Here is a 25194-nt window from a genome sequence, read left to right as displayed (position 1 = left end):
CTGGATGTGCTTGGACGATGAAAATTGGTGAGCATGTCAGAGACCTGCACAAATTTACTTGATAACAATTGTTTCCCCGATTCGACCATCTGGAGGGCTGGAGGGATAGGAAAAATTTAAAAAATGAGGTATTTTTAACTCACAAATGGTTGATCGTATCTTAATGAAATTTGATATCTAGAAGGATCTCGTGTCTCGAAGCTCTTATTTTTAATCCCGACCGTGTCCGGTGATATTTGGGGAAGCTGGAGGGGGACACTGGAAATCTTGGAAAACGCTAGAGTGGAGAAATGGGGATGAAACTTGGTAGGAAGAGTAAGCACAAGTCCTAGGTACGTGATTGTCATAACCAAACTGAATCCGATCTCTTTTGGGGATTTGGGGGGGGGGGTTAATTCGGAAAAATTAGAAAAGTTGAGGTATTTTTAACTTACGAACGGGTGACCGGATCTTATTTAAATTTGACATTTAGAAGGAACTCATGTCCTTCAGAGTTCTTATTTTAAATCCTGAACAGATCTGCTGACATGGGGGGGGGGGTTGGAGGGGAAAACCGGAAATTTTGGAAACCCTTTAGAGTAGAGAGATTGGGATGAAACCTAGTGGGTAGAATAAGCAAAAGTCGTAGATACATGATTGATGCAACCGGATTGGATCCGTTCTCTTTGGAGGAGTTAGGGGGTCCAGTGCTTTCGCGAGTTTGGTGCTCCTGGACGTGCTAGGACGATGAAAATTGGTAGGCGTGTCAGGGACCTGCAAAATTTGACTTGATAAAGTCATTTTCCCCGTTTCGACAATCTGGGGGCTGAAGCGAGAGGAAAAATTAGAAAAAAATTGGTATTTTTTCAGTCCCCTCCTTTTTCAGTCATGATTGACAGCCTCACGAAGGAATTTCCCGACCGATGGAAATTTGTTGATGATCTAACGGTTGTTGAAACTCGCTTCAGAAATTTAATAAGCGACCCATTGAGTGTCCTCAACGAAATTGGAGATGAGGCCTTGGACCTATAAAATGACAGCCCTAAGGACTTAGAAAACCCCTCTAAGTCCATGATGATAATGCCAATTTGTTTCCTCAAATCCTCGCCCAGTTTTCTTAATCCTATCCCTCCTGAAATTTATCTGTCATCATTTAAACTACTTGATGTCACAGTTTCTTCAAATTTAAAGTGGTATATCCACGTTAAAGACATCATCCATAGAGCTAATGAGTTTATTGCCCTCCTTAAGCTCCTAAATAAATTTAGTGTCCCCCCCCACTCCAGAAGGATTTATACGTATTTTGTCCGCCAGCATCTCGAATATTCTTGTCCAGTTTGGCACCTTGGTATCTCTCGTGAAGATTCGGAAACAATTGAATCAATCCAAAAATGAGTCTTCCGAATAATTTTCAAGGAAGGCAAGGTGCCATACTCTATGCTCCCCAAAAAAGCTACTTTGGAACCATTGAGTGAAGGAGGGTTTCGTTGTGCATCCGTTTTGCAAAATATTCAATAGCAAAACCTCGGACGGCAATTATTTTCCCCAAACGTAACTCCCCGTCCAGATTATGTCCCCCTCGAGCTGTTTCTGAGCCAATCCATATTTTTCCCCCATTCGCTGCGTTACTTCCAGATACAAAAAAGCTTTTGTCCCCTTAATAACAGAAAAAATGAATAAAATATCCCACTAAATTCTCCCTTTTTTCTCTCTTTTTTACTGGCTGATGGCGCTGCCCAGGTTGTTGCACTTATTTGCTTGTTTTCCTTTCTCTGTTTTTCGGTTTCCCTTTTAAATTTTAAAAGAAATTTTATATTTCGATCTCTTTTTTTGTTTTATTCACTTATTTTGTCCTCCCCCCTCTTTTACCGGTTTTTATCTTTTAAACTCTTTTATTGACTTTATGAAGTTAAATTACTGACACTTTTTTATTGTCCCTTTTAATTTATATATATATATATATATATATACATATATATATATATATATATATATACATATATATATATATATATATATATATATATATATATATATATATATATATATATATATATATATATATATATATATATATATATATATATATATATATGTGTGTGTGTGTGTGTGTGTGTGTGTGTTTGTGTGTGCTTATGATATATCTCTAAGTTCATATAGATATACTTATATATCCTGTTTATATATGTATATATATATATACTGCATATATATCTCGTTCTTTTTTGTAATTATTCGCTTATTTTGCTCCCCCTCCCCGCTTCTTCTGATTTTCATTGGTTTAAGATTAGTTTGAACAGTTTGTACCTTTTTGACTTTTTATTGGACTTACTACAGTTTAATTATTGACCCAAAAATGATTATTTATTATGACTTTCCTTTTCGTAGTTGATTTTTGTATTTTTGCCAGTTTTAGTGCAACCATATGATTTGTCGACACCGAAGTTCAAATATGGCCCTTTGTGAGCTTATGATAGGTTTTTTTTTTAAATAAATAAATAAATATCTCATATATATTTTGGCAGGGACCTGTGGCGAGGTGTGGCCTCCGGGCCTCGACCCTCCAAAAATTGTAAGTTTTCTAAATTTTTCTGTTCCTTCATTTTCAATTGAAGGATTTTCAATTTATTACGAAATAAAAACTTTATTTTATTTTATGCCCGCCCCCCTACTCCCCCAAAGAAAATCGAAAATCGAGCGTACGTGCCTGAATTTTGGTTATCAACAATTGCCAACATACTGACATAAATATAAATATTTGCGTTTTCTATTTACAATTAACAATACCTGTGACGATAGTTGTTAGATCTTAGCATAGTTTATTCACTCTTCATGCTTGGAAAACAATTTTAGACTCAGCTCAAGGGACTAATACAAACATAGAAGGGCTACTCTTGTCACGCAATAAAAAGCTAATTCATATTTAGTAGTAACTCTAACAAAAAGGTAATAAATACGAAGAAAATTATTTTTCCCTCAAAATCGTCACGAGATATTTGCTCAGGTGTAAAACAGTGAAGTGAAAAAATGAGCTAGAAAAATGATTTCTACAATTTTTCAAATTCACTTCGTTGGAATGGCGATCATTACAAGGTCAAATTAGCTAGAAAAGAGGGAAAAACAATAATGTACCGTGTAAGGTGATAAAATGTGACACGACATAACGGATAAGAAAAAGATCGAAGGTCGAAATTAGAAAAACTATGATAAAATTAGCCACTAATAAAATTGACATGCATATGCATATTGAAGAGCGACAGAGATAAAGAGAGTCATAGAGAGGGGAGATAGAAAGATGGAGAACCAGAAAGAGAGAAACGACTGCTTCACTCCCACTTTAATTGCAAATCCATTAAATCTTAGTAAACAGTAGCCTACTTGATGTGTCATTGCGTTATATTTAAGATTTACCAGATGAAGAAGAAAGGAATAAAGCGATCAACCAAGATTGCTGATTTAGGACTTAAGAAATGTGAACTGCTACTACAACTGCTAAGGGGATGCTGTGAACTTGCAGCCTCCCAAAAGCCGTTTCTGAAACTTTTTGAATTCGAAATCTTCCTTTTGAATACCACTACAACAACTAAAAACTGACTGCAGCACCAATCAGCCTGAGGCCAATGCAGCTACGCACGCTCCACCTTCATCATAATCTACTCAAATCCTCCCTCTTCACACACTCCCAGGAAGTTCCCATTTCTCTTAAATCTTTATATACGACATCTTCCCACCCCAATCACAGGCAACCTGCTTTACGTTTAGCCCTAGACGGTTGGCCGATACGGAAAATCTTCCGTAATATGTCACTTTCCCCAGAGAGTGCCCTAGTCATCTCAACCTTTCTCTCATTATGCCATAAAAACCGGGATTGAATTACACTTTTCATGCAGCCTACTGTTTGAAAAACGGGCAGTCAGCCGGGTACCCGAAACAACCCATAGGCAATTTCTCTGGAAAACATTTAGCAAATCCTCTTCTGTTTTTTTGATCGCCCGTTGCTTCAGAACCATATTCGACCACTGTCATCACTGTAGCTTTCAATATTTTAATTTTGGTCCGCAGGCTTATTTTCCTATTCTTCCAAGCTTTTTCAACTAAAAAAAAAACACCCTGAGCCTTGGCTGTTTTACTTTTAACATCTTCACTGTTCCCACCGTTTTTTTGTAAATAATACAGAGGTAAGTAAAGCTTTCCACTTGATCAATATTCTTCTTACCCAACGTCACGCTTTCATTTTTACTTATTCCTAGTTTTAGCGACTTGTCCTTCTTAACTTTAATTTTTAAATCTATTTTATCACCATTCGCAAATCCTCTGAAAGTTTCTTCATTTTGCTCACACTTTCATCTAGGATGGTTAAATCATCAGCATAATCTAAGTCCAGGAAAGTTTTTCTTCCCATGTATTTTTGGAAGTCGGAAAAACCTAAATAACGTATTTAGGAGAGATTTTACTAGGTCATAATTTCATTGATTGTCAATATTATCAATATATCAATATTTATCAAGATATCTATATTTTCGTTTTCTTGTGGTTGTCTTTTCAATTTAACTTTTTGGGATTTACTTAATTTAAACATAACAATAAAACCACAGAGCACCTTTTTTACTTATTGACCACAAATAATGCAGGAGATTTTGTCCACCTTCCCGTCCACAAGTGAAGTATCTGCGTATCACACCTTTACGATTGTTACTAAACAGATTCAAACCGAAGACACCTTCAAACCAAAATCTAAATTCATAATAAAGTATGAAACCAAGAAAGGAAAGGATATTATAAATGAAAAATAAAATCAAATAGGCAACAAAACAAAGATTTTGTCAGCCAGTAACAAAATATGAAGACGAAAAACAAGCAAATATTTCGAAAAGGACCTCCACCAGGTCGTCCTCAGTGCCCAAAAAAGAAGAAGAAAAAAAAAGAAAAAAAGAAAAACGAAATCTAACTTTCGAAGTGAATTTGAACAGAGGAGAATATATACTCCAATCTTTTTAATTCATATAAGAAACTATTTTTCATTTGACTGTCCCTGATTTTACCGCAAAAACTATTCAAAGGTCAGTCGGCCTGTCTGTCCCAGTTTTGCTAGTTTAGGCACTTCCAGATAAGCTAGGACGATGAAATTTGGCAGGAGTATCAGGGACCAGACAAGATTAAATCAGAAATAGTGGTTTTTACCGATTTGACTATCTGGGGGAGTAAGGGGACGGTTAATTCGGGAAAATTAGAAACAAATGAGGTATTTTTAACTTACGAACGGGTGATCGGATATTAACAAAATTTGATATTTAGAAGGATATCATGTTCCAGAGCTCTTATTTTAAATCCCGACAAGATCCGGTGACATTAGAGAGAGTCGGAGGGGGAAACATAAAATCTTGGAAAACGCTTAGAATGGAGGGATCGGGATGAAACTTGGTGTGAAAAATAAGCACAAGTCCTAGATACGTGATTGACATAACCGAAATGGATCCACTCTCTTTGGGAGAGTTGGGGGGGGGGTTAATTCCGAATAATTGGAAACAATGAAATATTTCTAACTTACGAAGGAGTTATTGGATCATAATGAAATTTAATATTTAGAAGGAACTCGTAACTCAGATCTCTTATTTTAAGTCCCGACCGGATCCAGTGTCATGGGGGGAGTTTTTTTTTTGGGGGGGGGCAAAACTTGGAAAATGTTTAGAGTGGAGATATCGGATGAAACTAGGTGGGAAGAATAAGCACAAGTCCAAGATACGTGACTGACATAATTGGGCCGGATCCGCTATATTTGGGGAAGTTGAAGGGGAGGGGTAATTTGGAAAAACTAGCAAAAATGTAACTTACGAACGGGTGATCAGATCTTAATGAAATTTGATATTTAGAAGGATCTTGTGCTCCAGAGCTCTTATTTTAAATCCCGGCCAGATCTGGTGATTGGGGGGGAATTGAAGGGGGAAACCGGAAATACGGGAAAACGTGAATATTGAGGTATCTTTATCTTACGAATAGGCGATCAGATTCTAATGAAACCTGATATATAGAAAGATCTTATGTGTCAAATACTCCATTTTCAATTCGAATCGTATCCGGAGACATAGGGGTTTGGAGGGGGAAAACAGAAATCTTGGAAACCGAAAAATTTGAGAAACGCTTAGAGTGGAGAGATCGGGATGAAACTTGATGGAAAGAATAAGCACAAGTTCTAGATACGTGATTGACAAAATTGGAACGGGTCCGCTCTCTTTGAGGGTGTTGGAGGGGATTTCCCGTGCTTTGGCGAGTTCGGTGCTTCTGGACGTGTTAGGACGATGAAAACTGGTAGGCGAGTCAGGGGCCTGCACAAATTGACTTGATAACAGCCGTTCCCGGATTGGACCATCTGGAGGGCTGGAGGGACAGGAAAAATTGAAAAAACGAGGTATTTTTAACTTACGAATGGGTGGACATATCTTAATGAAATTTGATATTTAGAAGGACCTCGTGTCTCAGAGCTCTTATTTTAGATCCGACCGCATCCGGTTGTATTTGGGGAGTTGAAGGGGGAAATGGGAAATCTTGGAAAACGCTTAGAGTGGAGAAATTGGGACAAAACTTGATGGGACGAATAAGCACAAGTCCTAGATACGTAATTGACATAACCGGACTGAATCTGCTCTCTTTTGGGGAGTTGGGGGGGGGGTGTTTATTCGATAAAAATTAGAAAAATTGAGGTATTTTTAACTTAAGAATGGGTGACCCGATCTTAATGAAATTTGGTATTTAGAAGGAACTTATGCCTCACAGCTCCTATTTCAAATCCCGACCAGATCTGGTGACATTGGTGGAGTTGGAGGGGGAAATCGGAAATCTTGGAAAATGCTTTGAGTGAAGAGATCGGGATGACATCTGGTGGGTAGAATAAGCGAGTGTCGTAGATACGTGATTGACGTAACCGGACTGGATCTGCTTTCTTTGGGGGAGTTAGGGGGTCCAGTGCTTCGGCGAGCTCGGTGCTTCTGGACGTGCTAGGACGATGAAAATTGGTAGGCGAGTCAGGGACCTGCACAAATTAACTTGGATAAGTCGTTTTCCCCGATTCGACCATCTGGGGGGGCTGAAGAGAGAGTAGAAATTAGAAAAAAATGAGGTATTTTTAACTTACGAGTGGGAGATCGGATCTTAATGAATTTTGATATTTAGAAGAACCCCGTGTCTCAGAGCTTTTATTATAAATCCCGACCGGCGTTAAGCCTTTGATTTTCCTTTTAAATCAATCTATTGATTCTTAGAATTTTGTTACAGCTCATCCCATATGAGCTCTTGGTTCTTGACTCTTCCAGCCTAGTCACAAGGGCCATATGAGCTCATATGGCCCTTCCGTTGTGATGATCTGCAATATTATTTGTCTAGTTGAACTGGTTTTGAGAAGCCCCACTCCAAAAATTAATTCCTGCTTGCATAGAATACTTGCTTACCTCATATGCATGCAGCGTAAATAGATGTGAATTTAATCCAGGTTCATCAATTCGTCCCTTCCCAAATGCAGTAAGTGCACACAAATTGACGAAGATGATAACATCACGCCAAAAGTTTCGGCTTATGATCGAAAAAGCCCAAGGCCCTATCCAGGAGAAGATAGAAGGTTCAAACATCCCCCCACCCGAAATGTTCCTCCTAGTCGTAAAATCGTAACAAAAATGAATATCAGCCAAATTTTATACGTTTTATAGATTTCTTTTTTGTGACCCCCCCCCTCGAAAACAGATCCTGGATAAAATACTGCAGAAACCTCGGATGTGTCAGGAGGAATTTAATCGTAGTCTTGGTTGGCTTGGGGCACATCAAATGAATATCTGTCACCTGGAATGTAGTTAGAAACGTTTAAGAATAGTTATCACCATTCACATCATCAATAACTTACACCAACAATGAAGCATAATACAATGAATACCTTTTTTTTATAGAAAGTCCACATTTGTATAGAGAGGATGAGTCTTCCGAGCAAGGCCTTATCCAGAGGGGAAGTAAGGGGCTTGAATCCCCCTAAAATGTTTGTCTGACTCGTAAAAACGCAAAAAAAAATGAATATCAGCAAATTTGTGATGGTTTTCAAGTTTTTTGTACCTCCTTCCCACAAAAAAAACATTTAGTAGCCAACTTCCCCCGACAAAATTCCCTAAGACGGCCCTGATTCCAAGGAAAATTTCAAGTAAAATTCAAATTAGGTTCTTTTCTTCAGAAGAACTCGAGGGTGTCAACTCTATTTATTATAATTTCTGCTTATTTTGAGTTTGACAATGTTATTTATTGTAATAAATAAAAAAAATAACAGAATAAGTTTTTCAAAGAAAAGTAAAGGGCTCCATTAAACCAAAACTGAGCAGTAATAAAGTAGAAAAATCTTCAAAGCGTGAAACTACTATTTAAAACGTTTTATTTATGGCTAGTGTGTACCCTCTGCTCCAAAAGAAGCAACTAAAATCAACTCGAGTGTTGTACTTTCGGTACCTGAAATACCTACTTGCCTCGATCATACCGTTATCATCCTATTGTTAGTAAATATGGTGCTAAGGATATTTCAGTGTAATTCGAAAGATTAAATGCTATTTTAGTTGATAATGCTGTTTTTTCTCTTGGTTGTTTCCATCCAGTAATCTGATTGTTTTTCCAGCAATGATTGTAACCATTTATGGCAATGGCTATAGTGACAAATAGCGATCGCAATTTCTGTCCGTCTGTCTGTCGGTCTATCTGTCTCGGTTTTACTAGTTTGGGCACTTGCAGATAAGCTAGGACAATAAAATTTGGCAGGCGTATCAGGGACCAGACCAGATTAAAGTACAAATAGTCGTTTCCCCAATTCGACCATTTGGAGGGGAGTGGGGGGACGGTTAATTCGAAAAAATTAGAAAAAATGACGTATTTTTAACTTACGAGTGGGTAATCGGATCTTAACAAAACTTAATATTTAGAAGGATATTGTATTTTAGAGCTTTCATTTTAAATTCCGGCCGCATCCGGTGACATTTGGAGGAGTTGGAGGGGAAAACCTGAAATCTTGGAAAACAGAGTGGAGGGATCGGGACAAAAGTTGGTGGGAAAAATAAGCAAAAGTCCTAGATACTTGAGTGATATAACTAGAACGGATCCGCTCTCGTTGGGGGAGTTGGGGGGAGGGTTGCTTCTGAAAAATTAGAAAAAAATGAGGTGTATTTAACTTACAAAGGAGTGACTTGATCTTAATTAAATTTGATATTTAGAAGGACCTCGTAACTCAGACCTCTTATTTTAAATCCCTACCGGGTCCAGTATCATTGGAGGAGTTGGAGGGGGACTGAAAATATTGGAAAACGCTTAGAGTGGAAAGATCGGGATTAAACTGGGTGGTAAGAAGAAGCACAAGTCCTTGGTACGTGATTGACATAAACAGACCGGATCACCTCTCTTTGGAGAAGTTGGGGGGGGGACCTGATTCGGTAATTCGGAAAAATTAGAATAAATGAGGTATTTTGAACTTACGAACGGGTGATTGGATCTAAATGAAATTTGATTTTAGGAAGGACCTCGTGTCTCAGACCTCTTATTTTAAATCCTGACCGGCTCTGGTGACATTGGGGGGGGGGCAGGAGTTGGAGGAAGAAACCAGAAATCTTGGAAAACACTTGGAGTGGAGAGATCGTGACGATACTTGGTGGGAAGAGTAAGCACAAGTCCTAGAAACGTGACTAAAATAACCAGACCGGATTGGCTCTCTTTGGGGGAGTGGGGGGGGGATTAATTTGAAAAAAAAAGAAAAAAGTTATTTGTAACTTACGAACGTTTGATCAAATCTTAATGAAATTTTATATCTAGAAGGATATTGTGCTTCAGAGGTCATATCTAAAATCCCAACCAGATCCGGTGACAATGGGGGGAGCTAGAGGGGGAAAGCGGAAATCTTGGGAAAAATGAAAATTGAGGTATCTTTATCTTAAGAATGGGTGATCTTATTTCTCAGATGCTCCACTTCTAATTCAAATCGGATCCAGGTACATAGGGGGGTGGAGAAATCTTGGAAACCGGAAATCTTAGAAAACGCTTAGAGTTGAGAGATCGGGATGAAACTTGATGGGAAGAATAAACTTAAGTTCTAGATTTTTTATTGACATAACTGGATCGGATCCGCTCTCTTGGGGGAGTTGGGGGATTTACGGTGCTTCTGGACATGCTAGGATGATGAAAATTCGTAGACGTTTCAGGGACGTACAAAAATTGACTTGATAACAGTCTTGTCCCCAATTCGACCATCTGGGGGGCAGGAAAGAGAGGATAAATTTAAAAAAAATAGGTATTTTTAACTTACGAATGGGTGATCGGATCTTAATGCAATTTAATACTTAGAAGGACCTCGTGTCTCAGAGCTCTTATTTTTAATTGCGCATCTGGTGATATTACGGGGAGTTGGAGGGGGAAACGGGAAATCTTGGAGAACGCTTAGAGTGGAGGGATCGGGATGAATCATGGAGAGAAGAATAAGCAAAAGTCCCAAATAATCGAACTGAACCCGCTCTCTGTGGGGAAGTTGGGGGGAAGTGTTAATTCGGAAAAAATTAGAGAAATTGAGGTATTTTTAACTTACAAACGTGTGACCGGATCTTAATGAAGTTGAATATTTGGAAGGGATTCATGTCTCAGAGCTCTTGTCTTAAATTCCGACTAGATCTGGTTACATTGGGAGGAGTTGGTGGGGGAAACTGGAAATCGTGGAAAACGCTTAGAGTGGAGAGATCGGGATGAAACTTGGTGGGTAGAATATGAAAATGTCTTAGATACATGATTGAGTAACAGGACTGGATCCGCTCTTTTGGGGGGAATTAGGGGGGTTCAGTGCTTTGGCGAGTTTGGTGCTTCTGGATGTTCTTAGGACAATAAAAATTGGTAGGTGTGTCAGGGCCCAGCACAAATTGACTTGATAAAGTCGTTTTCCCTATTTCGACCATCTGGGGGCTGAAAGGAGAGGAAAAATAAAAAAAATGAGGCATTTTTAATATACGAATGGGTGATCGGATCTTAATGAATTTTGATATTTAGAAAGACATCGTATCTCAGAGCCCTTATTTAAATCCTGACCGGTATTAAGCCTCTGATTTTCCTTTTAGATCAATATATTGATTCTTAGAATTTTGCTCGAGCTCATTCACAAGTGCCATGTGAGCTCTTAGCTCTTGTTCTTGTACTCCGTTTGTTTTGCTGTTTTGTAGCAGGTTAAAAATAAATCATTATTACGAAAATTATTAAGCCTTTAAGGAACAAGAACCAGTATATGTATATTAAACTGTAAATCTAAGTTTATATATTGTATTTTTTTCGGTGAAGTGCAAATTATGCTCTGCTCTTTAGAAGGTATGGGGGTTTATCAATCCTATCGATACTAATTTCTTCTTTATTTTAGATTGAATTGATTATTTATAGCAATTTCTGTTAGTTTTGTGTTTCATCTATTTATTGATGGTGATTTGGGGTAGTTTTACGTCTCTAAGATAATTATGATTTTAACTAAGACTTACTAATTAATTTAATTAATTTAATTAGATAACTAAGACTTTATGATTTAATTTAATTTAATGCTCTTTGATTTTCTCTCAAAAACTTGTGGAATTTAAAAAGATTCTCAAATTAACTTCTGTTTTATTGACACAGTATATGTTGTGAAAAAATTATTATAAAGAAATATTATTGTACATCTTTTCAGTGCTTTTAAGAATCCATAACCTTGGTCTGCTATTTCTATGTTGGATAAAGTTTGTAAACAATTTTTAATAGCATATACCCTTTGAAAATCCGTAAACAGATTATGTTATTGTATTGCGAGAGCAACACTTTGGTTTTGTCCCGTTTTTGTTTCCTATGCCGCCGATGTCGGCTTATTCCTGGAAACTGGTAAGGGTCTAACCTGTTCGGTTTTTACGGAAAGTGTGGACCTCAGGCCGGATTGATGAATATGGCATGACATTTTGGAAAGCTCCGCAGAACTTTTGCCTGGGGCCAAAAAGGATGGTTTTTGCTTGTCCACGAGCCAGAGCATATGGTGTGCGAAGTGAAGTGGAGTTATGTAGCCTATGTCAGAGAGGAGTATCTGAAGTTGTGCAGCCAAGCTTTTGCTTCATCAAAGCATGTTTCTGCTTTCGAGTGGAAAGCTGCGTTCTAGCGGACAAGCTGACAGGCACCATTTTCAAATTGAAGATGGACTAAAATATACATGTGTTAAATATTTGCAGCAGTTATCGGGCCCCACAGCCAATATGCCTTCTTTAAGTGATAAGTAGAAAAATTTACAGAAGCAAAAAAGCGGCATTTTCCCACGGGTCCAAAAGTGCTGCCGTGATTTTCGCTGGGTTCATCATTTGTTTTTTCGGACTTGGGATTGAGGTAGAGAAATGTTATCAGATGTACCTCTTAAACTTCAAAAGTTCTGTCATTGCTAAAAAAAAAAAATCGGAGCTTATCCTTTGCTCCTTTCTAAGTGGTGACGTTAAAAAGTTGACCTACGGCAAAAAAATCAACTTTTGAACTAAGACAGATAGAATTTTTTTCGGTGGCAATCGATTGCTCTTGATGAGCTGATCAAAGCATATGTCATCTATTTTTTAAAACAGAAATTCCTTCATGAGATATACTAGTTTGAAAGTTTCAAGGGGTTGACAACTTCAGTAGTAGGGTACACACTGAAACCAAAAATAAACCAATACCAATTGTGAGACATGTAGGGGACTTTGTAAAGGAAAGGCCAGTTGTTAGCTCATAATCATCTTCGGCAGTGAGGGGCTTGCAAATTTTGCTATTTGGTGTACCTATTATTTGTTTCCAGTGTATTTGATGATAAGACCGAGTTGGTTCCAGTGGTAAGACATGTAGGGGACTTGTAAGTAATAATCGTCTGTTAGGCTACAATCATCTTTAGTGAAGAGGGGTTTGTAACTTTTGCTACTTGGTGTAGCCTACCCATACTCCCTGTAACCTAGAATTAAGTGTTTACGCAACGGGTACAAACGATAACGTAAAACAACGAGGCAGTTTCGTAACAATTAATAGAGTGTCATCTATGGTATTTTGATCCTGAAAAGTAACATATAGCTTTATAAATCCGAATGGATTATATAACATATTGTTCTAAGCTTTCATCCGTCACGATGTCTACGATCGAAAAAGATAAAATTTCAACTGACTGCAAAGTCAATTTAGTCCCTTTTTTCCATATTCTTTTGTTATTGTTGTTTTTTCAACGCTCAGGAAAAGCTTTTGATCATGTGGTTACTGATCGTGTTCTTCTTTGAGCATAACGTTTTAAAAGCTTCGATAGGCTGACAACTTCAGCGTTTAACCGATAGCAAAGAAACAAAACCAAAGTGTTGCTCTCGCAACATTTTATTCGGCGAAGCCGAACAAAGGTTGCCGCAACACTTCACGTTGCTCAGGCACGTAGGTCTAGTTCTTACTCAATTTTGTCTGAAAAATGAAACTTAATACCAACCCCGAAAAATTCTATCTATCTATGTTAAATGAAAACTTGGAATCACTTACATTCCTTTGATTTAGTTAATTTGTACGAGCAGAAGCAGCAATAGCAGCAGTCCTAAAACTTTCGACTCTCTGTCGTTCTTAGAATACAGTTGAGATTTCTAATTGACAATCAGCGTATAAATGAAAATCATTTGAAGGGGTCCTCAGAAACTGAAGACTCCTCCAAACCCTGAAAGCATAACAAGCCTACCAAAGCCCAGAGTACTAGTATGGGTTGGATATTTCGTGAGGGAATTCAGTGCTTCTAACAACAACAAAAAAAGACAAAAACAGAGGATTTTTTTTTTTGAAAAGCAGCTTGAACTTGTTCATTCAAATAAGACAAAATCTTTCCTGTTTGTTCCTCCAAGAGCTGCTCACTCTTTTATTCCAAAATTAAAGAAAAATATCCTCTGGTGTTGATTCTGTTTCAGCAAGGCAACAGCAACTTACAGGTCCTTCAATCGAGCAAAATTTAGCAACACTATTTAAGATGATCCTTGTCCAATCCTTTTAGTAGGCTACTATCGCTAATTCTTCCTCACAAAATAAATCTTCCTTCAGATCTAAGGTATCACATACTTTTTATTTTCCTTTATATCATTTCCTGCAGCTCTATACACTTTCTTTCCTATCACTTTTCTTATAGGGGGATTTAATTAGGTTTTTCGTAAAATCGCTATTTAATATATCACAGTTTTCAGTGACTTATTCTAACCTCATAGCCACCATTTTAAGAAACTCATTCACCACACTATCGGCATCTGGGGCCTTGTTAGTTTTTATTTTATTTTCTGTAATGTCGCTAATTCGTACTCACAAAATACCTCTTTAATTACATCCAGAATGTTACAAAAGTTTTCATATTCCTGTATATCTTTTCCTGTAACTCTATCCTGGTTTAGCACATTATCAAAATGTTCCTCTCATCTCTCTTTAACTTTTTCCGTATCAATAACTGTGACCCCGTTCTTATCTTTAACTGGGACAAGTCCAGATTGACTACTCTCTCTCAATTTATTAACACGCCAATACTATATTTTACTAATATGCCGTCTAGCTACATCTTCCAGATCCTCGACAATTTTACGTATGGTCTCCACTGCACTCCTTCTTGGTTCAGGTATTAATGCTTTCTCCACTTTCTTTATATTCCCCTTGTTTTTTTTATAATCTGTCGCTCAGATAATTCTTCTACAAGCCCTTTCTCACAATTAAGCATAAAGCTGTTCCACTAATATTCGTAGCTGTGTTCCTAACTTTCTTCCCTAACAACTTCACAAATTATTTTGCGAAAATTATTCCATCCATCTTATATACTGTCCGGTAAAATACGGTCCGGTATTCCGGGTGTAAGTTTAAGCCGTTCGAGGAACAAAAAAAAATGTTGGACCTTAGTCGACGATTTTCGAAGGGAACAAAAGTTTTTTTCTCTTATTTTTTTTTTTGCATTTTGGTCCTTTGCATTTTTGCCAAAAGACTTAAAGATACAAGTTTTTAGCAAATGAAAAATAATAGTTCTTGGATATTTTTGACCTCATTTTTGAGGGACGATGTCCCCTTTTCTATAAGCCCCTTGACCCAGAGATCTACATCAGTAAGTTCCAAACTAATCAGGGACAACAACAGAAGGGAACAGAATCCCTTTACGTTCTTTCAATCTTCCCCAAAACGAGGGTAGAATTGAGTTGAAACTTTATCTAGATGTCCTTAGGTCAAGGAGAACCGAGTTTGCAAAAAAAAAAAAAAAAAAAAAAAAAAATACTATTTCCCATGAAAATAAGGCCCATAAGAATATTTGGTCCTATTTTCCTAGGTCATAATTCTATTAAGTTTATAATCGATTGGAGAAATAGTTTCTTAGACCATTTTCTGTCGGGCACCATATCTACGGTAAGGGAGGGTTTTCGGCCCTTTTATCCTTGGTCCTGGAGCCTTTCGAGAGGAAATAAGTGTATTGTAATTCAATTTTGAATTGTATTTCGTATTGTCTTGTATTTAATAATAAACTTCTCTCTCCCAGGACAAATTATTTGCGGTTTCATGACCTTAAGTTCAAATCGTTTTGTACATTAAGGACCCCTGTTGTAGGAGGGAACCTTTTTAGGCCTTCGCCGGGTTCAGTTTTTGAGAGTCAAAATTTCATTTTACATTAGGGTTCCCTTTGCTCAAGTACTTAATGATATGGGTTTTGAGGCGAATGAATATTTTTTAAAATCCTTTTTGTGTCATTCTTGGTGAGTAATAAACATTGTATGGAAATAGAGGGCTGGTGACCAAACAATCCCTCTCAGCTCTTGAAACCCATGCCAGACCTTCTTATTTCCAGTCAAGAGACCCCCACCGAAGTATCTATGGCCACCCTTTATATACGACGTTCCCGGGAAGGTGGGGGGGGGGAGTAAATAAAAAAGTCTTGCCTGTGACACTAACTTAAGTAAATGATGTCAAGAAATGGCCCGTTTTCAGAAGTGAAAATGAACAGTATGAATTCATATAATGCAGTGAGAGTGCACATAGAGTGAAACATACCAAGCCTTGTTGGAAATGTGCTATGCGCAAGGCCATATGCAGGGGAGGGAGGTTAGGGAGGCTGAGCCTCCTCCTTCCCCAAAATGTTTGTCTGACTCGTAAAAGTGTAACAAAAATGGATACAAACAAATTTTGTATGCGTTTATTTGTTTTTTTTGTGTACCCCCCTCCCCCGACAAAAATCCTTGTGTAAAACACCCCCCGAAAGAATATTCCTGAGTATGGCTCTGGCTTTACATGGCGCAAAGTAGGCCACATGGGACAAAGAGAGGCGCGGATTGACATAAAAAATAGGTTTTAAGATGTGCACCAGATAGTGAAGGTGGTCCTCAGATGGAGCTATCCACTTCAAGCGGCATTCGCCTTTTTTGCGTTTTTATTAAGAAATCAATTATATATTGAAAAATATATTTTGCCCTGTCCTCCTAAATTTTATAGATTTGATACCATTGTCCACTTAGTTAGTTTTTTCGATAAGCATTTTCATTTTTGATTCTTATTTAATTCTAACTTTAGCGAACCCGCTTCCGAATTAATAATGTTATTGGCGTAAAACAATCACTTTTAATCATTATCAGACGTAATTTCTTCATTCCCAGTGACATCCTAGTTCTAGCGATTTAAATCTTAAGACTGAATGACCTGGCGTCCTTTGAATAAAAATCATTAGTACACCTCTAGATTCTATAACTTACAATTACGAAGTAACAGCCACCTCACGAAGTCTTTTTGTTTTCTCTTAACTTTACACATTTTTTATTTGTCTGGACATTAAAACTTTTTTTTATCCGACAATAGCGAACCGCTAAAGCCCCCATAAACTTCCGAAGTTTAATATTTTAAGATCCAAGTTTTTCTACCAGCTTTTTAAATTCTTTCGCAAAAACTATAGAATATCAAAAATGTAAAACAACACTATATAAACAATTCCCGTGCGCCCCCGTTCGCGCAATCCCCATACGACCTGTGAGGTAACGGATTGAAACTTAACACGACAGAAACCAACTTTTCTATACCTACGAGAATTCTGAAATATACAATATACGATATTCACGAGAAATTAAAATAATTACGGGGCTTGCATCGTAATTAAGAGATGTATGTCGTCTACATGACAGAGTGGGTGCCATTTGTGCATGACAGAGTGGGAGCACATGACAGAGTGGGTGCCTGGTGAAAGAAGTGGTGCTCCAAGCTGTCCACCACGTGGCTGAGAGTGAGGAACGCCTTACAAAAAGATGAACTAAAATTAAAGAATAAAGAGTTAAATTTAAACCAAAGATTGTTTCCTGAATTTCCATTTACCGAAAAGAAATGTCTTGAGTTTTTCACAGGACCTTTTCCCCAAATATTCAATAAAATGTAATGATTAATATTCATAATAATAATATTTATCAATAATAATAATAATAAAATGTAACAATATTCAGTAAAAAAATATAAAATATTCAATAAAACCACTATGTATGTGGCATGAAAATGTGGTTCCAGATTTGATTTTAAGCGCTTTATTCCATCTCGATGCTGCTCATTACATTTCTACCTCATTTCTATATGAGCGAAAAGGGATTTTTAAGCTTTTCCAATCTTTCTATCCTATACTTTTGCTCAGGTTGTAGGGCATATTGATGTTGATCATAAACGTTATTTTTTAGTACATATACGAATTTCTTTAGAAAATGTCAAGACATAAGTTTTGATTCCGTGAAGTTTAAGTTAAATAAATATATAAAGTTAATAGTTAAATAAGTTCAGTTAAATAAATAAAGTTAAGTAATAATTCGCTATTTAAATAAATAAAACGACGCATATTTTAAAGCTGAAAGTAAGAATCAACGTTAAAACTTGAAACGAATGGAAATTCGTCTGCAGGATATATGAGGGAGCTGCCTCCTCTTCAACCCCTCGCTGGTTATACTAATTTTTATAGTGCTTTAAAACAGACTCTTACGGCAATCCAACGACCATTGAGTTTTACCAGCCGTTCTTAAAGTATTGCGGCAAAATCTTTAGGCTAAAATCTTAGAGATCTTAAAAAAAAATACTTCTTGTTCAAATTCAACGGCCCTTGTGCTCTTTCTTAAATAAATATGAAAAAAACTTCCTAGAATCGCTAATTCCAATTCAACAGCCATTGAGTTTTACCAGCCATTTTTAAAGCATTGCGGCAAAGTCTTTACGCTAAAGTCTTAAGAGATCTTTAAAAAAAGACTTCTTGTTCAAATTCAACGGCCCTTGTACTTTAGCAGTCTTCCTTAAAGAAATAAGAAAAAAATCCTAGAATCCCCACCCTCTCCCCTGTGTAAAATTTGCCCAGGAAAACTCCTTTTGGAAACTTGCCTTCTCACAAGAATTTTTCCCCACGGAATAGCCTCCCTAACAAAAATTTCCCTAAAAAAATCCGCATATTTCCCAAAAACAGATATGTTACTGCATTGGAACAATAGACAGGTTATGTATATTACGACTCTTCCCATAAGGGACTCTGGGGGTCATGTCATCCCCAAAGGAGTAGTTCTTGTGCCTCGCAACTATTCTGAACCATATGACAATCTCAAAATATTTTTTCGGGTGTCTTTGGGGGAAAGCGGGGCGTGGGAGCGGCTCATTTCTCCCAAATCTTTTTTATCGCTTAAATAGGGCACTAAAACTTTTGAAATTGTTTCGGCATGTCTTTATGGGGAAAAGGGGCGTGAGAGGGGTTCATTTCTCTTTTGAAATTGTGTCAATATAATCATCGTTTTGAAAAAAAGGATAAACATATATCTGTGATCTTTCTTCTGAGGAAAAAAAAATGCAAAATGCCACATTTTCTTTATGCCGGAATAGTTGCATTAGCTTTTAGTTTATTCTGTTTGAAATCCGTTAGTTCAACCTCTTCAAGGGTGGGGGGGTTTGATCTTTTGGACCATGAAACCCCCCTAAATATTAAGATTATTTTTTCGATCTTCTTTGTTCAGATGGAATACTACAACCATTTTTTTCAAGTGTTTGCTTCCCTTTCCAGGGAAACACCTGTGTGCGTCCATGCTGTATTAAAAAAAAAAAAAAAAAAAAAAAAAAAAAAAAAAAAAAAAAAAAAAAAAAAAAAAAAAAAAAAAAACATAAAGAGTTATTTATATATATTTTTGTTACGTGTCTTCTGATATTGTGATCGGTATATTGGACAGTGTCACAACTTTTTAGCTTATTCAAACAAAGTATGAACCACCCCATGCACCTTACCTTAAAAAAAATGATAATTGCCAAAACGATCGAACCTAGACGATCAGCACCAATTATGGATTAATCCATCTATATCCGGAGCAGTTTATAAAGTTCAGTGCTTTCTGAGGAAAAATTAATTACATCCCCCCTTTCCCGACTCAAATATAAGCAAAAAAGACGAATCTTAGCGAAAAATTTGATCAGAGTGGGCAATTACCCAGCTGCCTCACCAGATGTGAGACCCAGGCTAGTTGACTTGGTTGTGACGCCCCTCTCTCCTAGGAACGGTTCTGTCTATATTAGAGTCGTTATAGAATATTTCAAAGTTTTAACATGTTAATTTAGTTTTTCCAGAAATATTGAGAAGCAGAGGTGCAATTTCATCAAGATCAGGGGGAGAAAGAGAGGGAGCTAACGTCCCCAGTTCAAGTGAAAATGGAAATGAAAAAAATAAAAACAAGCCATATAGTACCACAAAGGCAAAGGTAAGCCAAAGAAAACTGATATGTTTCCATAGAGTGCTGAATTATGTAGGCTTATCTTAGTTTCGTCAAGATTTATAAAGATGCTAAATTTCAGCATGGGGAGGGGGTGAAATGAGGCGTTGTAGGGGAAGCTGCCACCTGTCCCATTGTAAATTGCACCCCAGCTGAGGAGAAAGTTTAATTCTTGTTAAAGAAAAATCGGTTGATCTTTCTCAAGTTGTAGCCTAATCAAAGAATTTCTATTTCCGACTTAACTAAAGAATTGAGTTAAACCTGAAGTTGCAAAGGAGATATGACTTAAGGCACGTAAACATAAGCTTTTTTATGTGTGTCTGTAGGGGGAGGGGCTAATAAGAAAACATATTTGATGACTTAGATAAAAATTGTCAGGAAATTCGGAAAAGTTGGATTTTTTGGGAGGAGGTGCACAAGGTCCCCTCCCTTTCTTGTGCATATCCCATACGAAACTTATAAATCAATCCAAATCTGGGAGCTTAACAGTAGCGCTGAAATTATTTGTTAATAGCCATTAGGGGCCTAGTTCGTTTTCAGACAAATTGTAGCAGGGGATTTCTGATTATGAAATAAATTAAAAAATCGGTAATTATTAGTGGTTTAAGTGTTGTAAGTATTTTTATATCGTGGTAAACCACGTATGCACCAACTATAAACAAAGCATAGCTAAGAAATTTTACCAAATTGCTCTAGCCCTCCTCTGATTCACCCTTCCAAAATATCTCTTAAAACCTTCTGGCTCTAAACAATACATACTTACTTTTTTCAATTAATTGAAGCTTCCTGCGGAGCAAATCCCTCTTTCTTAGAAACAGGATGACACCTCCTACTGGCCCATCATTTGATTTACTTGCTTTCCATTGGCTAATTTTATTTCATATTGGGCGGAGCTCGGTGAATCTTATTTGCAGATGAAAAGAGGAGGTGCATCGTTGGAAGCATCTGTCAGTTCAATTTTTGTGTCTTCCAAAGAAAGAGATAGGAATAGAGCAGTGGGAATTATCTTGTGAGTTTCTCTTTATGTAAATCGACTTGGGAATTATTTAAGCGGTTGGCCCCTTCGTAAGGAATTGTTAAACAGATATAAGGCTTGAATTGGGGCAGTAGCCTAGACAAAACATAAAGAATAGAGAACAAGGATAATCAGCCAGTGAAAAATCGAAGAGAATTATGTAAATATTTCGATCAAGACCTTCGCTCTACCTTCTTGAGTGCAAAATAAACTAACAGAACGTACAGATAAAAGTCACAAAGGGAAATATAAGAAACCAAACAATAAAACTGATATAAGAAGACCCTTTCCAAGTAACAATGGAACTGAATCAAAAATGTGAATGACATTTCAGGCTTCCATTTATATAAAGCATCTTCAAAGGCTGATCGCTTACCAAGCAAGATATTATAAGAGATCTTATTAGATTGTTAAATATGATTTTGATGACAGATCTAAAAACATCTGAATTGCTAATTTATTCATCTGAATGAATAAAAATGAATTTTCAATGAACTTAAGTTCCGATTAATCCTGAATGCCTTTAATAGATGCCCTAGATAAAATAAAAGTTTGAAAGGCCATTCAGAATTGAATTTTCTATTTAGTTACCCTTTCATCTTTGCCTGGAAAGTGTCTTGTATTTCAGTTTATGTGTTTGTTTCAAGGTTTGGTTTCTTATTTTGTCCAGTGGACTTTCGTCGGTATTTTTTTTTTTATTCTGAACTGAAGATGGTCAAGTGCAGGTCTCAACCGAAATATTTACATAGATCTCTTTGATTTTCAAATCTGTCATTATCTTATTTTCTTTACTATTTTTTAACAAAAATATAACAGGTCAAATAGGGATGAAACCTTTTAATTGACAGTGAAACAAATACATAATTTATTAACTGGATATTTCGAACACTGCACGTCTTTGAAATATTCAGTTAAAAAATTTTATATTTGTTTCACTGTCAATTAAAAGGTTTCATTCCTATTTTGAATTGTTATATTTTCGTCATGGAAAGGCAGTGTTGTCTTCGAAGTTATTTACTATTTTTTTTTATCACTTTTTCGCCACAATGGTCTCAGAAGAATAAAATCGTAATTCAGGTTAATTGACTTCTTACTGTCCCAGAAAGGGTTTAGGTTAGGAAAATGAAACTTTCAGAGATGAATCTACAGACTAAAGTATCTCCTGGGAAGGTATTTTGAAGCAACTACCTCCACTCCTTCTCCCTCTAGAGGGCCCCGACCTTTAGAAATATGAGTGTTATAATAGTGAAACTTTGCAAAATATGTCTTCTGCTTGATTGAAGTACAACAAAATTGTTTTCAGCTTTGTAACTTTGCTCAATTCCATTTTATAAGGTTTTAAGGATATGCAAATACATTTCCTAAATTTTGAAAAAAAAATATTTATATGGCTCAAAATTGTATTCAAATAACAGGAATTGCATTTTCAGAGCTAAAGGGAGAGAAAAAGCAACTAGTAACTGAAAATTAAGGTAAAATGTTGTTTTGTCAAAATTTCAATAGGTATAGACCTGTCATGTAGGCTAATTCCAGGATCCTCTAGAGGGAGAAAGAGGGGAGGTGGGTACTTTAAAATACCTTCCAGGGGCATACTTTAGCCTGTAGACCCATCCCTGAAAATTTCATTTTCCTAACTTCAACCCTTTCCGAGATAACAAGATGTCAATTAACTAGAATTTTACCCTAAATTCATAATATGCAGGAAAATTCTAGAGGCAGATTTCGGAGGCACCTCCACTATACTTTCCCCACCCCAATCTGCAAATATATAGCCCAAGTTATGTACGCCATGCGTTTTTGCCCAGTGTTGATTCATACAGGTTGAAGCAAGGGTGACACATAGTAAAATGAACGGAAAATGCGTAATTTGGACAATATGTTTGCATATTAATGGGGGGGGGAGAGAAAACTGATCTGTATAGCTCTTTTTTAAATATGTAGAGTAATACAATTTTTGCTTTAGTCAACGGATATCCGTTGACTTCGTTCTTCGAATTTCTTCGTTACGCTAGATAGCGGGTTTGCATGCCTAATATGTTAGGTACAATTAATCAGCATATTACAAAGAATTTTTTCTAGCTTCACTCTGTCGAAATACTTTACCCCAAACCCTGATGTGCAAATATATAGCCCAAATTATATATTTTCCATCTATTCAATGAATCAACTTGAGCGGTAGGGTTTATATCAAACATTTCGTGGTAACAACATCTAAGAAAGGAGCGTTGCGGCTCAATAGTAATCGAAACACTAAAAAGAGAGTCTTCACAACAATAGATACATCAAAAGAATCGAATTTATTCGTGGCATTTCCACTTTCGTTCAATGATTCTACCTTTTCTTGCGTTTTTAGATGAATAGGTATACGTAAATAATAAATAAGTTTTTACAAAGAATTTTTCTTTATTTGATTCTTTTCTTGTCACCAACTTTTACCGTTGCCTTGCTTTTGCCGTCAAGTTAATATAAAGTAAGCCTATGGACAATTTATTCTAACGTTAATTAAAAAGGGTAATGAAACTGGAAACACGCAGAATTTCTGTTGACTAATAATTATTTTCTGCATATTGCGAAGTTATGATTGTTTTAGTAACAATTTTTTTTCCTCTAGAGAGACCAGCTACTCAATCTTTGTCTGAATCTTCAATATTGTTATTTGTAGACTCATGGTATGTATATGTATGGTATGTATGTCATGATTCGCATACATGGTATGTATATCTTATTCGCCTATTTATTAGGCAAATCAGACTTTATGTGTTTGTTTTAAGGTTTGGTTTCTTATATTGCCCCGTGAACTTTTATATGTACTTTATTACTACTATTATTCTGCACTGAAGACTGTCAAGCGGAGGTCTCGACCGACATATTTTCATAATTCTCAGAATTCTATAATTATGAGAACTCATAATTATAATTGAAATTATCATAATCCCTGATAATTTCTGTCACTATTTTACGAGTTGGACACAAATTTCACAGGATAGGGCCGAAAATGGTACCCCCCCCTCTTAGATACAGTTTAGCTTACAACACTGCAACAGGTAGTTAAATATATATGAAAACAAATTTATAAACTTCGAATATGGTAGAGAAATTTGACTAATATAATCATATGCAAAATTAACGGAAGAATGAATGTAGCCTTTCTGTGAAATTGTCAAATCTTATTATACAATTCAAAGAAGCTGATATTAATATAAATAGAAGCCACTCGTCTCCACCCTCTATAAAAAGTGATCCCTGGAGCCAGGCCCGTATCTAAGATTTTTTCGGGGGGGGAAGGATTTTTTGGGAGGAGGGTTTTACAAAATGAACTTTTAAAATCGGATAAAAATGTTATCCGATAAAATCGGATAAAAATGTATATTCATTTTTGTTCTAACAATTTATTCTAACGTTAATTAAAAAGGGTAATGAAACTGGAAACACGCAGAATTTCTGTTGACTAATTATTTTCTGCATATTGCGAAGTTATGATTGTTTTAGTAACAATTTTTTTTCCTCTGGTGAGACCAGCTACTCAATCTATGTCTGAATCTTCAATATTGTTATTTGTAGACTCATGGTATGTATATGTATGGTATGTATGTCATGATTCGCATACATGGTATGTATATCTGATTCGCCTATTTATTAGGCAAATCAGACTTTATGTGTTTGTTTTAAGGTTTGGTTTCTTATATTGCCCCGTGAACTTTTATATGTACTTTATTACTACTATTATTCTGCACTGAAGACGGTCAAGCGGAGGTCTCGACCGACATATTTTCATAATTCTCAGAATTCTATAATTATGAGAACTCATAATTATAATTGAAATTATCATAATCCCTGATAATTTCTGTCACTATTTTACGAGTTGGACACAAATTTCACAGGATAGGGCCAAAAATGGTACCCCCCCCCTCTTAGATACAGTTTAGCTTACAACACTGCAACAGGTAGTTAAATATATATGAAAACAAATTTATAAACTTCGAATATGGTAGAGAAATTTGACTAATTTAATCATATGTAAAATTAACGGAAGAATGAATGTAGCCTTTCTGTGAAATTGTCAAATCTTATTACATAATTCAAAGAAGCTGATATTAATATAAATAGAAGCCACTCGATTCCACCCTCGATAAAAAGTGATCCCTGGAGCCAGGCCCGTATCTAAGATTTTTTCGGGGGGGGAAGGATTTTTTGGGAGGAGGGTTTTACAAAATGAACTTTTAAAATCGGATAAAAATGTTTGTATATTCATTTTTGTTACGGTTTACGAGTCAGACAAATATTTCAGAGAAATCAAATCCCCTATCCTCCTAGATAAGCCTTGCCTGGAGCGATGAAAATATACTGCACCTAAATTCAGCATGCAGTAGCATGGGTGCTAATTTGCGCATAAGATGTTGGGAGACTGCAGAAATTAATATGCTGGAAGATTGCAGTCATTTTATAAGGCCGTTGGGA

General features: G+C 36.5%; 1 protein-coding gene across 2 annotated transcripts in view; it reads left to right on the top strand.

Moving 5' to 3' along the window:
- The first annotated feature begins 20667 nt into the window (after window positions 1–20667).
- The window catches only part of LOC136030538 (MDS1 and EVI1 complex locus protein EVI1-B-like), a 39213-nt gene continuing 34686 nt past the window's right edge, over window positions 20668–25194 (top strand). Inside the window, exon 1 of one of the 2 annotated variants that reach the window (XM_065709588.1) lies at window positions 20668–20730. The gene's annotated coding sequence lies outside the window, so the exon portion shown is untranslated. The remainder of the gene's footprint in view (window positions 20731–25194) is intronic. The other variant, XM_065709587.1, reaches the window with a different exon arrangement.

The sequence above is a fragment of the Artemia franciscana genome, chromosome 8 (genome assembly GCF_032884065.1).
Source record: "Artemia franciscana chromosome 8, ASM3288406v1, whole genome shotgun sequence".
NCBI lineage: Eukaryota > Metazoa > Arthropoda > Branchiopoda > Anostraca > Artemiidae > Artemia > Artemia franciscana.
The sequence above is the reverse complement of the archived record's forward strand: the minus strand, read 5'-3'. Positions and strand labels throughout refer to the sequence as shown.